Here is a 12171-nt window from a genome sequence, read left to right on the forward strand (position 1 = left end):
GCAAAAAAAAATCCCAGCCTTTTTTAACGCAGTTGGAGGGGTGGCATCTCCGCTGTGGTCCCAGGAAGGGACTTGAAACCCCGGCTTGAAAAATGCAGCGGCAGCCAAGCCAAGAAAATAAGCTTTCCAGGAGACGGAGTAGGAAGCCTGGCTGCGATCCAGGATGAGTCATCCTTGCTTTCACAAGGAATTATATGTTTGCTTATTCAAACCACCTCTCTCTGCCCAGTAGCTTTTCCTAACCGTTTCCCCCCCCCTTTTTTTTAATAAAATGATCGGTTTCTTTTGGCATCGTGTCACGAGGGAAACCAACGGAAAAGAGAGCAGGTAAAGAGATCTGGGTGATTTGATGCACGCATTGTCCCGTCCTTTGTCTGCAACGCCTCTTCCTGTCTCGCCAACTGGGGATCACTTGGTGGTCTCCCATCCAGCCCGAACGGATTAGTTTCTTGGTTCATGCAAAGTTGGCAACACGCCTCTTCTTTGCATTAAGACATTTCAAGCTGTAGACACTCCCTTTTTTTTTTGTACACTTCTGGGTTAGATTTTTTTTAAAAAAAACTTCACTTGATGATTTATGAGGGGATAGAGACTCATCATTGTCCAATGAAATCTATCTAAAAATAAAATTCATTTTTGTTTTGTTAAAAATCATTCTAACAGGTTTTAAATCTCTAAAGTGTGATTTGGTGGCTTTAAAAATGTCCTTTGATTTGTATAGGAATAAGGATAATTCCTGAGACAGATTTTGATACCGATATTAGTGATCAATAATATTGATCATTATTTATATCCCTTACACAATAATGGTTTCAGGAGACATAGATCCATTTTTCAAAAACTGAAGGATGATTACAAATCATCCATTATACACATAGGTCTGTATAAGTTTTTTTTGCAGAATTAGGAAAATTCCCAAATGTGAATTCCATGAATCTCTGTTTTTGCAAACATGCTGATCTCAAATTCTGGCATTGTCCCAATTATAAAATCTTTTTTTCACATTCCATTAGCTTAACCCCACTCTTTTAAAAAAATTAACAATTTTCTTAATCTAAGAAACATATTCTTAATTAAAGGAAGTGGGGTTTTTTTTAAATCTAAAATGCCCTTACCCATTTGCTCCACTAGAGGGAACCCTTTAAACGCTTAAGCGTTCTTCCAAAGACTGGAAAGCTAGAATTTTGCAAACCAAAAATAATTTTTTGTTTATTTTCTGTTTTCCTTCTGCAATGAGGCTGCCAAGGCTGAAAATGGCCATAATCAATCCTTCATTTCTCCAAGGGACACATTAGAAGAGATAGCTTCTAATAGATAACTGGTTGTACATGCAGGTAAGCCATTAAATGGCAGTCAAAATGGAAACCCTCCAGTTTAAAAAAAAAAAAAGATAAACAGAAGTAGCTTTGGGAAGAAAAAGGAAAAAAAAGAGAAATTGCAGTTAGGATCTGAGGAAGTGGAGAGGGATTGCTAGGGTTCCCTCCTCCAAGAGTCATTTTTAGTAAACATCTGTAGGTATTTCGTTGTATATATGATGTACAATGACAAAGGCATTGAATTTAATTGTATTCTCTTCAAGTATCAAGTAATCTATAAATTCTCTTTTGGGCTACTTTTGTGGTTCTCTCATCTGGCAGCTGGAGTGATATGGCATGCTTGATTCTTACAGCAAATAAATTATTTAGTAAAGAAGTAAGTAAAAGTACATGAGGACTAGTGACTTATTTTGCAATGGGGCTAAAACTATAAATCAATTAATTAGCAACCAAATTATTCTCAATTGACGACCTTAAGAGAAGGGCTTTTGAGGAAAATGACGAAAACTATTTGCTTATTTTAAGAGTTAAGAGTTTAACAGTTAAGGGGTAAATTTTATTTGTCTGGCCTTCCAGTCCCTTTGTCTACAGGCCTTCAAGCTTGGCAACAAAGAGGCCTTTTTTTTCTCCCCTTTCTTTCTTTCCCTTCCAAATGCTTTCCAAAACACCCGATGTTCTCTGCCAGCTGGAGCTTACAGGTATAAATATAGCTGTAGATGAAAAGAATATTAATGTATGAATCAGACAGGAGAGAACAAAGTCTTATTGATATTCAATGCATCTGCAAATTCCTAGTCATTTGGATCTGACAGCTGCCAGATGAAAATGGCACATTAAATTAATAGGGGAAATGAACAGAATTTGGTTAGCCAGATCTCTTTTTGTGTGTGTATGTGGATCTCAGTCTGTAGCATCAGCCATCTTTGTCTAAACCTCTCAAAGTTTAGATACGAATTTTTGAAACACACACACACACATTACAGACTATTCTAAAAATACGAGTTCCAGGTAAAACTGAAAAAAATGACAGACATCCCGATCTCTGGAACTAAAAAATTATATTGTTCACTAAGCTTTTGTTAGCCTCTGCTAACATTGTCAGAGTGTAAAACTATCATTAAGGAGGTATCTTACATAGCACATATCTCCTTAACTGTCGTTTTACACTGATGATATTAGCAGAGGCTAACGAAAGCTTAGTGAGCAATATAATTTTTTAGTTCCAGAGATCGGGATGTCTGTCTCTTTTTTCACACACATATACAAACACTTTCAAACATTTTTTAAAAAAAATTCCTTTATGCGTTTTGACCTCTCGTCTTTCATCATAAGAAATTTTGATACGACTGCAAACCTATTTGGAGCTGACGATGTAAGATGCAGCTTAGTATTTGATAGTGGCCATCCCTCATCAGTTTAACAAAATAAAATTCAATTTATTCAGTCAACTGGCAGACTATTTTTGTCACTGAGAGCATATGAATAACGCAAATCAATTAGCGCTGTATTTTTTTAAAAAAAAGACAAAAGGGGAAATCAGGGCATTGATACAGTTGCCATAAATCTGTGGTCTTTTAATAATTTAGTATGCAGAATTCTGATTTGGCGTTGAACCTTCTAAATTCATTGAATTTAGTGGGTGGGGCAACAGGGTTGTGACATAATGCAAAACGCTCATGTCACTGTCAATTTTCAGGGCCTGCCAATCATGTCTGCAGACTGAGATTGTTAATATTGTTAAGACCGAAAAGATCCCAAAACGGAACAGCATCACTGAAATTTTAGCTTCTTAGGATCTTAAAGGGGACCAAGCTCATCCTATCCTGGGAAGTTTTGAAGTACAGATAGTCAGATAACAGATGAACTGAGTTGGAAGGGACCTTGTAGGTCATTTAGTCCGCCCCCCTGCCCAAGCAGGAGACCCTACACCATTTCTGATAGATGGGAGTCCAATAGGAATAGAATAGAATAGAATATAGAATATAAATAGAATAGAATTAGGAATAGAATTAGGAATAGAAATAGAAGTGGGGAAGATTTTTATTTTTTTAAATATTTGTTTAAAATTATTTTTAATAATCTGATTTCCGGGTGGGGGAGGCAGCGAAGGAAGGCAGAAGGGACTCGCGACGCAACGCCGCGCGCCCCTCTATCTTTTTTAAACAGCTCTCTCGGCCACCCGGGAGGCGCGAGTGCGCAGGCTCGCCGTGACGTCACCCCCGTCCCGCCCAGAGGGCCTCCGCGCGCCCAGCCTTCCCTCACGAGGGGAGGGAGGGCGCTGAGGCGGGCCGAGGGGCGGAGAATGGGGGCGGCGCGTGGCGGGCTCCGCGCCGGCGGCCGCCTTCGGCCGGATTCGCTTGCCTGGAAGCGCCCGCGGCGAGCGGCGACGACGACGGCGACAGCGGCGGGAGGCCTGTGAGGAGGCCCACCGCCGAGGCGCTCCGACTTAGCAGCGGAGGAGGAGGAGGAGGGGCCTGGGCGCGAGGGTGAGTGACGTCAGCAGGAGGGGCGGGCCCGAGCGATGGAGGGGCAACAGGCTGGGACAGAGGGGAAAGTTGGCTTCCCCAACCTGGCGCCCGCGATCCCCTTCCCCGTCAATGCAGTCTGGTCTCCTCCCCCCACCTCCCCAGGGACGCTGGATCACAACTCCCATCATCCACCCAGCTAATACCAACCAGGCTTTACCCCCCCCTTCTCCAAGGGGCTCATCCTGCCCATCATTGCATTGCACACACAACACACACACACACATACAACCTGCCTGGTTAGTTTTCACCTTTGCTGTTGGACCACAACACCCATCATCCACCCAGCCAACACCAACCGGGCTTTCTCCCCCAAGCTAAGGGGCTCATCCTGCCCACCATTGCATTGCACTGCATTGCATTGAATTGCATGCACACACACAACCTGCCTGGTTACTTTTCAGCTTTGCTGGGGCTGTTTTGTTGCATGAAGCGCAACTCCAAACCTGCTTAGTTAGTCAAGGGTTCCGCAAACCATGATGGGAATGAGTTCAATCCCCAATTAAATGTGTTGTGTAATGTAAAATGCTGCCTTTCTTTTTTCCTCCTCCTCCTCCGACTGGGATTTGCATCAACTGAGCCCAGCCAGCCTGTGTGTGTAGTTATGAAACGTGGTTGCGTTATATAATTCCTGACATTCAACTTTCTCGCAATGCATTTTCAAATGTACCGGATGATAACTCTTTAACGTAAGTCATAATTGACATCCCAAAGGTGCTTTTTTTCCCAAAAGATGAGTGGATTTTCTTGCTTCTTTTAAAAAAAATTGAAAAACATTTCGCTTCTTATCCGGGAAGTTTCTTCAGTTCAGAAGTGAAAGGTTTTCAAAGATTTTTTTTTTAAAAAAACTAAGAAAGTCCAGTTGTCTTTTGGGGGAAAAAACACACCTTTGGGACAATCAAGACCTGGATGATTGAGAATCTTCATAGATAATAATAATCAATATATTTGACACCTTCAAACAAGAACATCTGCCTTTTCAGATCCTTGGGAAGGACTTAATAGGTGGATAAAAATGCCAAATCCAGTCTAAACATCTGCCTGACTGTGTGAAAGACCATAATAAATGATATAAGGATATAAATGAAATAATGGATTTCCATTCCATTATGGAATGGTTATAGGCACACCTTTGGATTAAATATAAGATATAATGTAGATTGGAGGGATGTACCATGTTGATCCTAAACATATTAGTTTTATGTTTACTCTTTTTTGATTGTTTATTATATATTGATCTAGAGAAAGCTTAGGATGATAATGAAATATAAAGTAAAATAAAATAGGTGGTAAGCTGAAAATGGAAATAATAGGGGATAAAGAGTTGAAAATAGATGTGTGGATGAAATGATATAGACATTGAACTAATGAATTGAAATATGAAATGGAAATTTATTTAAAGATCAGTGGAAGATTTGAGGTGATATTAAATAAGATAGGTGGAAATGTAATTATGACTATGTGTAAATGTAATCTGGAACTACGTTGCTCATGTGAAGAGATATGTTAAAAACAAAAATAAAAAATCTTTAATTAAAAATAATAATAGTGGATTTCCAGAAAAGAGGTGCCATGTCCAAAGTCTTTTGCAAGCTTTCTTTCTTGGCGAGTATTTGCTGTAATTGTGCATCATTTCATAACTGGTTCTATCCTTTGTTTCATTGCTTACAAAATAATGGATGTTCTTGGACACCTATCAGATTTTCTTTACTCTGTTGTTTTGACTCTTAAAAATGCAGTCTAATCATTTTTGGCTCTTTTGTTAGACCTGGAATGTTTGCAGAAAGAACGAGAATGTTATCTTAAAAATTCACAGTCCAATAAATAGGATGTTATAACACAACTGGTTATATGACTAGATTCACAAAAGAAGCAAAAGCCAGCACTTTTTGTCAAATATCCTTTTCTATCTCTTTAAAGTGTATTTTTTTTTTAAATTAAAATAAACTTTATTAAACATTAAAAAGTATTTACACATTACAAAACATTTAGATTAAAAACAAAACCAAGATGAAAGAACATAACCAATAAACATAAAACATGCACATATACATTTCTAATTGCTTAAACGGTGTATTCCTATCAGATTATTTTCTAATACTTATCTCCTCTATCTGGTTAATACTCCTATTATAATCTCTATATATTTTCCCTTCCCTGTCCTATTCAATTGCTGGTTTGTATCTTTTATCCAATTATACCAGTTTTCCCAAACTGTAAAATATTTTGAGTCTTTTATCCTTTAATTTTGAGTGAGTTTATCCATTTCCGTGCAGTCGTAGATCTTCTAAAGTGTATTATTTTATTTGGGAGTTCAACCAGTCATTTAAAGAAAGTAAATACTTACAGTGCTTTCAGCAGTAAGACTTCAAAATTCGATGGGGTACAATTAATAAAGGGAGAATTCTAATCCATAAATGGACAAATTGAAATTAAGAGCCTATTTGTAAGAGACAACAGTCATTGAGCAAGTGATAGAGATACCCATGTAATAGATAATGGGAATGCTATAGATGTATCTTATCTTACCTTTTAGAAAAATTAGAATAACAGAGTTGGAAGGGAAATGTGTATACTGAACACACAACTGTTTGCAGTTTCATAGTACAAGTATTATGCAAAAAACCAATAACCATTAAGTGGAATTTTGTTGAGCTGGTCATTTAGCAAACCAGACAGGAATTGTGTTACCATCTGCCTTGGTAGGGGGTGAATAAAATCTGCAAGACTAAATCCAACAAGTCCAAAATTTCAAAGATGACTTAAAGCAAGGCTGTTGAAAAAAAATTGTAATATTTGGGGTGTGTAGGGATGATGACTCACTTGAAGCTAACCCTGATTACCTCATGTCTTGGGAGAACTGAGAGCCATAACATCATTTGCTATTGGCTGTATACACTTTGTGCATCTCATCCATAAGTGCGTGAAAACCAGGGTTCCTAACTTAGGTTGTGTCGGCCCAGCCAATTCCAGGTTATTCAGTAAATGTGGCCCAGCTCAACCAGGCAGTTGGCTTAGCTTTAAGGAGGTTTATTCAAGTCACATGCTTAATTCCTATTCCTGATTCAAGTCACATGCCTGTTTTTAATTCCAACCACCCTTTTGTGTTTTTGAGTGGTGCAAGAAAAATAACATAAACAAGAAACCACCTTACTTAAGAGAAGGACATTTCGGTCTTGCAGTTTCCTCTTTTCTGTTTCTTGGCAAGGAAAGATTTTGCAACCGGAACAAGTGAAGAAATTCTTAAGTCCTCTCTGCCCATTTGTTTACTATGCTGTAGTTCAAATTACAAGCAGTAAGACGACGACGCCTAAAAAGCCGGAGCTGGATGACTGCAATAAAACCCAATGTCTGATTCAGTCTTCCTTGCAGTGTCATTGGATGAACTTTGGTTTTTATCACTGTACTAGCTCTATACCTGTGCTTCGCTACGAAACTATGTGGTTGGGCTTAGTTTTGGGGAGGACAATAAGGGGGGAAAATTCTGCCTCTGCCTACCAGCGTTCATTGGTATTCATCTGGCTAGCGTCCTGTCGGTGTGTGAGAGAGTGGAGGGCTGTTTGGAAATTGAAAGAGTATTTGCTAAAATTGAGCTAAAATTGAGCCAGATTGTCCAGCAGGAGGAGGAGGAGGAGGAGGAGGAGGAGGAGGAGGAGGGAGAAGGAGAAGGAGAAGGAGAAGGAGAAGAAGAAGAAGAAGAAGAAGAAGAAGAAGAAGAAGAAGAAGAAGAAGAAGAAGAAGAAGAAGAAGAAGAAGAAGGGAGGAGGAGCAGGAGGAGGGAAGGAGAAGAAGAGGGAGGAGGAGGAGAAAAGAAGAGGAAGAGGAGGAGGAGGAGAAGAAAAAAAGGAGAAGGAGAAGAAGAATTCTTTGTTGGCCAGTGAGGAAACTGAAAACTGAATTTCCAGCCAATAATAAACAGCTGTGCGTTCTTGTAAAGGTGCTCGAAATGGCGCAGAGAAAAGTTGGCCAGCAGAAGAAGAAGAAAAATGGCACATTCTCCAGTTATCTCCTCTTTTGTCTGCCTGAGGGAGGATAAAAATAGAACTGAATGGTTTAGGGCGGTAGGTCTGCATCTTTGACAAATTGTATAAAAGGATGAATAAACCACTTCATTTGCAAAAATAAAAAAAATGAAATAAAAGAGAGGTCCGTGGCAAGATCAAGTCCCCGTTTGTTGTTCTTTTTCTGAACGTCTCTTTGTTTCCTCCTGATGGGAGAATTCAAGCAATTTCTTAAAAGGATTCAGAAGAAAGACAGGATCTTTCAGGGAATATTTTCCTGGCCCCGTTGAGAATAGCATTTGATGTGGCAATGCGTGAACTAACCAACTGGGCTTAAACTGCCAAGCTTGTATCGATAGTCCTCGACTTGCAACAGTTTGTTTAGTGACTGTTTGAAGTGACATAAGGCACTGGAAAAAGGGAATTACGGTTGTTTTCCATACTTAACAGCTGCCCTGATTCACTTAATGAACGCAGCAAGAAAGCTTGTAAAAGGGGGCGGAACTCGTTTAAATGTTTCACTTAGCGACAGAAATATTGGGCTCCACTGTGGTCGTAAGTCGAGAACTCCCCATTCTCGTTCCTAATTCTTGGCTTGTTATGAGAAGAACCATGTAATATTAAAACCACAGGCCATTCCTTAATTAATTTAACCGGCTAGTAATAAAGTAAGAGAGCTGGAAACATCATCACACAAAGGAAAGTTACGATAAGCTCAAATTTCCAATTATCTTTATGGGGGAAAAGGAGCCGATCATTGCCGGATTTTTCTCTCCTTTGAAACCTCAATGTGTTTATTCCTTTGGATTAGGTTCACATTTTTAATTTTATTTTTTTTTAATTAAAATTAAATCCTTTTATTTTTTCTGTGAATCACCCTCTATGTTGGGTATGGTAGCTCGGGTTTTATTCCTGCAACTGCCCCTGAGCTGGCAGCCATAAACATTTCTTTTCATAAATAAAATAAAAACAAACAAATCCTATAGACTGGAAGTGCTGAGTTCTTAACATTGGCCAATTCTCTTCTGCCTTTTTTTTGTGACACGCAACTCCCTATTTCTGTTTTTTTTTTGGCCAGAGTGGTTCTTCATTTTACCCATCGCATAAACAAACACCGATCAAGAGAGCCAAGCATCCTCACCATCTAATTATACGGTACTTATTTTATGGATTTGTGGATCTCCCCGCTGTGAGTGTGTGATCCCTGCCAGTTGGGTAGATCAAATCTAAAGGGTTTCCTGTTTTCCTACCGGTAGTGTTTATATTTTGAGAGATGCCTGCTTTAATAAGCTCGGCTGTCAGTCTGGCCTGGCAATATAAGTCCGGATGGAACAATGGTCTGGTTCTGTACAACAATTTTTTTAATGCACCATTGTTTTAATCTGTAAAAGGGGTCGTCATCATCTTCGTTTAACAACCCCATAATCCCTTAGGGGGTGGGGTCTGGGCAACTGAATGGAGCTAGCAGAGTGTTTACTGGCCGGATGCCCTTTCTATCTCCAATGTGGAGTGTAGTTCAGCAGATATATGTTCTCAAATGTGCCCAGAGAGAGGAATACCTGCCTCTACCTAGGATTGAACTGTGAGAGGGTTTATGATAATAGGTTTAACTTAACTCTTTATAGCCTTATGACCTCTATTTATTATCTAGTTAATAGCAATTTCCTAACTCCTTGTTTACTGTGTTTTTGCCTTTTGTAAAGCTCCTTTAAGACATGGTGTAGTTTACTTAACTCTAATCTGGGCACAGGATACTTGAATTAAAAGGGGAAAAAAAAGAAATGTTTGGTCTGTGGGTTTCTCATTTCAAAAAGTTGGCTCAGCTAATAGATTTTACCAAGACGCTGAAGAATATACGACTGTTGTTCTAATAAGCCAATAGTTGTTTTATTCATCTGTGAATCTGATGCAGAATTGGCAAATACTATAATAGGCAGATATAGATCTATTCCTATGAACTGTAGATCCAGTAATTTTCAAAATTATCCATTGAAAAAGGGTGGAGGACGAAAGAAAATAAATATTGATTCATTATTTTTTTTGTTCTCTTTATGAATATTCGGTATATTCTCCTATTGCGCAGTGAGCCTCGACTTCCTCATAAGCTCTGCGTCTCCACCCGGTTGGGAATTTTATGCTGCTTTTTGTAGATTTTTTCTTCCTCAAACTTCACAAGATTAGCTCCCTTTAGAGTGGGACACAGGTGAATCTGAGCAATTCAGGAAGAGCAATGAAATGCTCAGGCCACAAACGCCTGCCCGTCTCCAGGTATGTCAGAACACTTACAGAGCCCCCCCCCCCCATTTCTTTGGGGGAGGGAACCACTCTGCGAGTTGAAAAGTCAGGGCTTAAATATTAAATATCCTTTAATGTTTCAATCATGGAGTCTTGCAGCTCCAAAACCCTCCGACCACTGCAGCATCTTCAAAAGATTAATAAACCGGGCCACGCCAGCTTAACATATTAGGTTAGCTAATGTCGTCAATCCTCCATTTCTCCTGTTGCAAGCTTAGCTTATGTTTGTGTGTCACGCTTATCGTTAATGGGGGGGGGGGATTGGGGAGGTTTTGATTAGCACCATGCGGAGGCCCAGCTGTTGGGGGTTTACACCCCATGGTTTTATGTCTTGGCACAGTGAGTGAAGTCAGCCAGTTGTGACTTATTCCCCGAGTCACAAATTAACCAGGATAATTACGAGACGTGAGCTGGGGGGCGGGGGGAACCACTTATTTAATCCGATGGTTGTAGCTTTTCAGGAAACTTCAGGCTACAATCTGGCAAGTCTTCAGTTAAGCAGATCATTCATCATAGACACTGTGAAACATCTGTCTTGCAGGAAAGGTCGTAAGACGAGGCCAAACTCACTTAACACGTGGCTCTCTGAGCAACAGAAATGTTGGGCTCCATTATGGTTGTAAGTCAAGGACTAGCTGTACTGAAATACATTGTTATCTGGCAGGGTGTGTGAATGATGGGGTGAACTGAGGATTTCTTTCTCTCTCTCTCTCTCTTACACACACACACACACACACACACACACACACAGGTTATGCTCAACCAAAGCCAGATTTACTGCAATATTTACTTTCACACTACTACCCAGTTTAGCAATTGCACTATGGAAAAATTAAGAACGGCACAGAATCAGTGCCATGTCTTGGCCGTCGACATGCCAAGCCATCTAAACTCCAAATGCCAGCTCAGAATAACACTGTCTTAACTAACTTGAGGTGGGACACAGTGGCTAAGACGCTGAGCTTGTCGATCAGAAAATTCGGCGGTTCGAATCCCTAGCGCCGCAGAATGGAGTGAGCTCCCGTTACTCGTCCCAGCTTCTGCCAACCTAGCAGTTCGAAAGCATGCAAAAAAATGCAAGTAGAAAAATAGGAACCACTATTTTGGTGGGAAAGTAACAGTGTTCTGTGCACCTTCGGTCTTTAGTCCTGCCAGCCACATGACTACGGAGACGTCTTCGGACAGCGCTGGCTCTTTGGCTTTGTAACGGAGATGAACACCACTCCCTAGAGCCAGAAACGAGTAGCATGTAGGTGCAAGGGGAACCTTTGCCTCTTTAACTAACTTGCAGGTGGCTAGTAGGATGTTAGTGCAAGGTGTGAACACTTCTCTTGTTTGAAGGGGTCCGAACATGGTCTGTCCCGGGTCTCTTAATGCCTTGATGATACCGATAATCCTTATTTTTCAATCTTGAACAATGCTCAGTGGGAGGTGGAAGACACAATAGGTTTAAAGATGGTATTAAATCTCACCGAATGCTGACTGAGGAATTCCGAGAATTGAAATCCGCATGTAGCCAAGGCTGAAAAACACTGAATAAACCATAAATATAGGTTGGTATTTGTATCTGGTGGCTGATAAATGAAAAATATCTGCAGCTCAGGATTAAAAGGAGGGTTAGTGGTTTTCTTGCAGACATTTCATTACCCAACTAGGTAACATCATCAGTGCTATTAGCTAAGATAATGAAACGGCCCGCAAGAAAAAACAACCATTTTGGTCAGAGAGCACTAAGGACCCCTTATCTGGAGGCTGTTTAACAGGAAATTAACTTTAGTCTTTGGTATCTATAAATCAAAATATTTCTCTCAGATTTGTCTGTATCCATACTTCCTTTTCCTTCCTGATAACATTTCGTATACCAAGCTAAATTGGCAAATCATTCTTACATTGGATAAAAATAGACACTGGTCAGAAACTTGCACCAAAACTGTCCTTTTTGTTGTAGCTGAAGAATTAGGAAATTTTGGGAGATAGCACTGTCTTAAGATGAGAGGGTGGTTTCCAAAAAAAGGAAAAAACAACCTCCACAGG

General features: G+C 40.0%; 1 protein-coding gene across 2 annotated transcripts in view; it reads left to right on the forward strand.

The window, feature by feature from the left end:
* Positions 1 to 3596: 3596 nt before the first annotated feature.
* NADK (NAD kinase) overlaps positions 3597 to 12171 on the forward strand; it is a 31285-nt gene continuing 22710 nt past the window's right edge. For both annotated transcript variants that reach the window (XM_026681535.2, XM_026681536.2), the window contains exon 1: positions 3597 to 3802. The gene's annotated coding sequence lies outside the window, so the exon portion shown is untranslated. The remainder of the gene's footprint in view (positions 3803 to 12171) is intronic.

This window comes from Notechis scutatus, chromosome 16, assembly GCF_049901735.1.
Source record: "Notechis scutatus isolate UNSWTSFEM ecotype Mainland chromosome 16, rNotScu1.2, whole genome shotgun sequence".
In the NCBI taxonomy this organism is placed as follows: Eukaryota; Metazoa; Chordata; class Lepidosauria; order Squamata; family Elapidae; genus Notechis; species Notechis scutatus.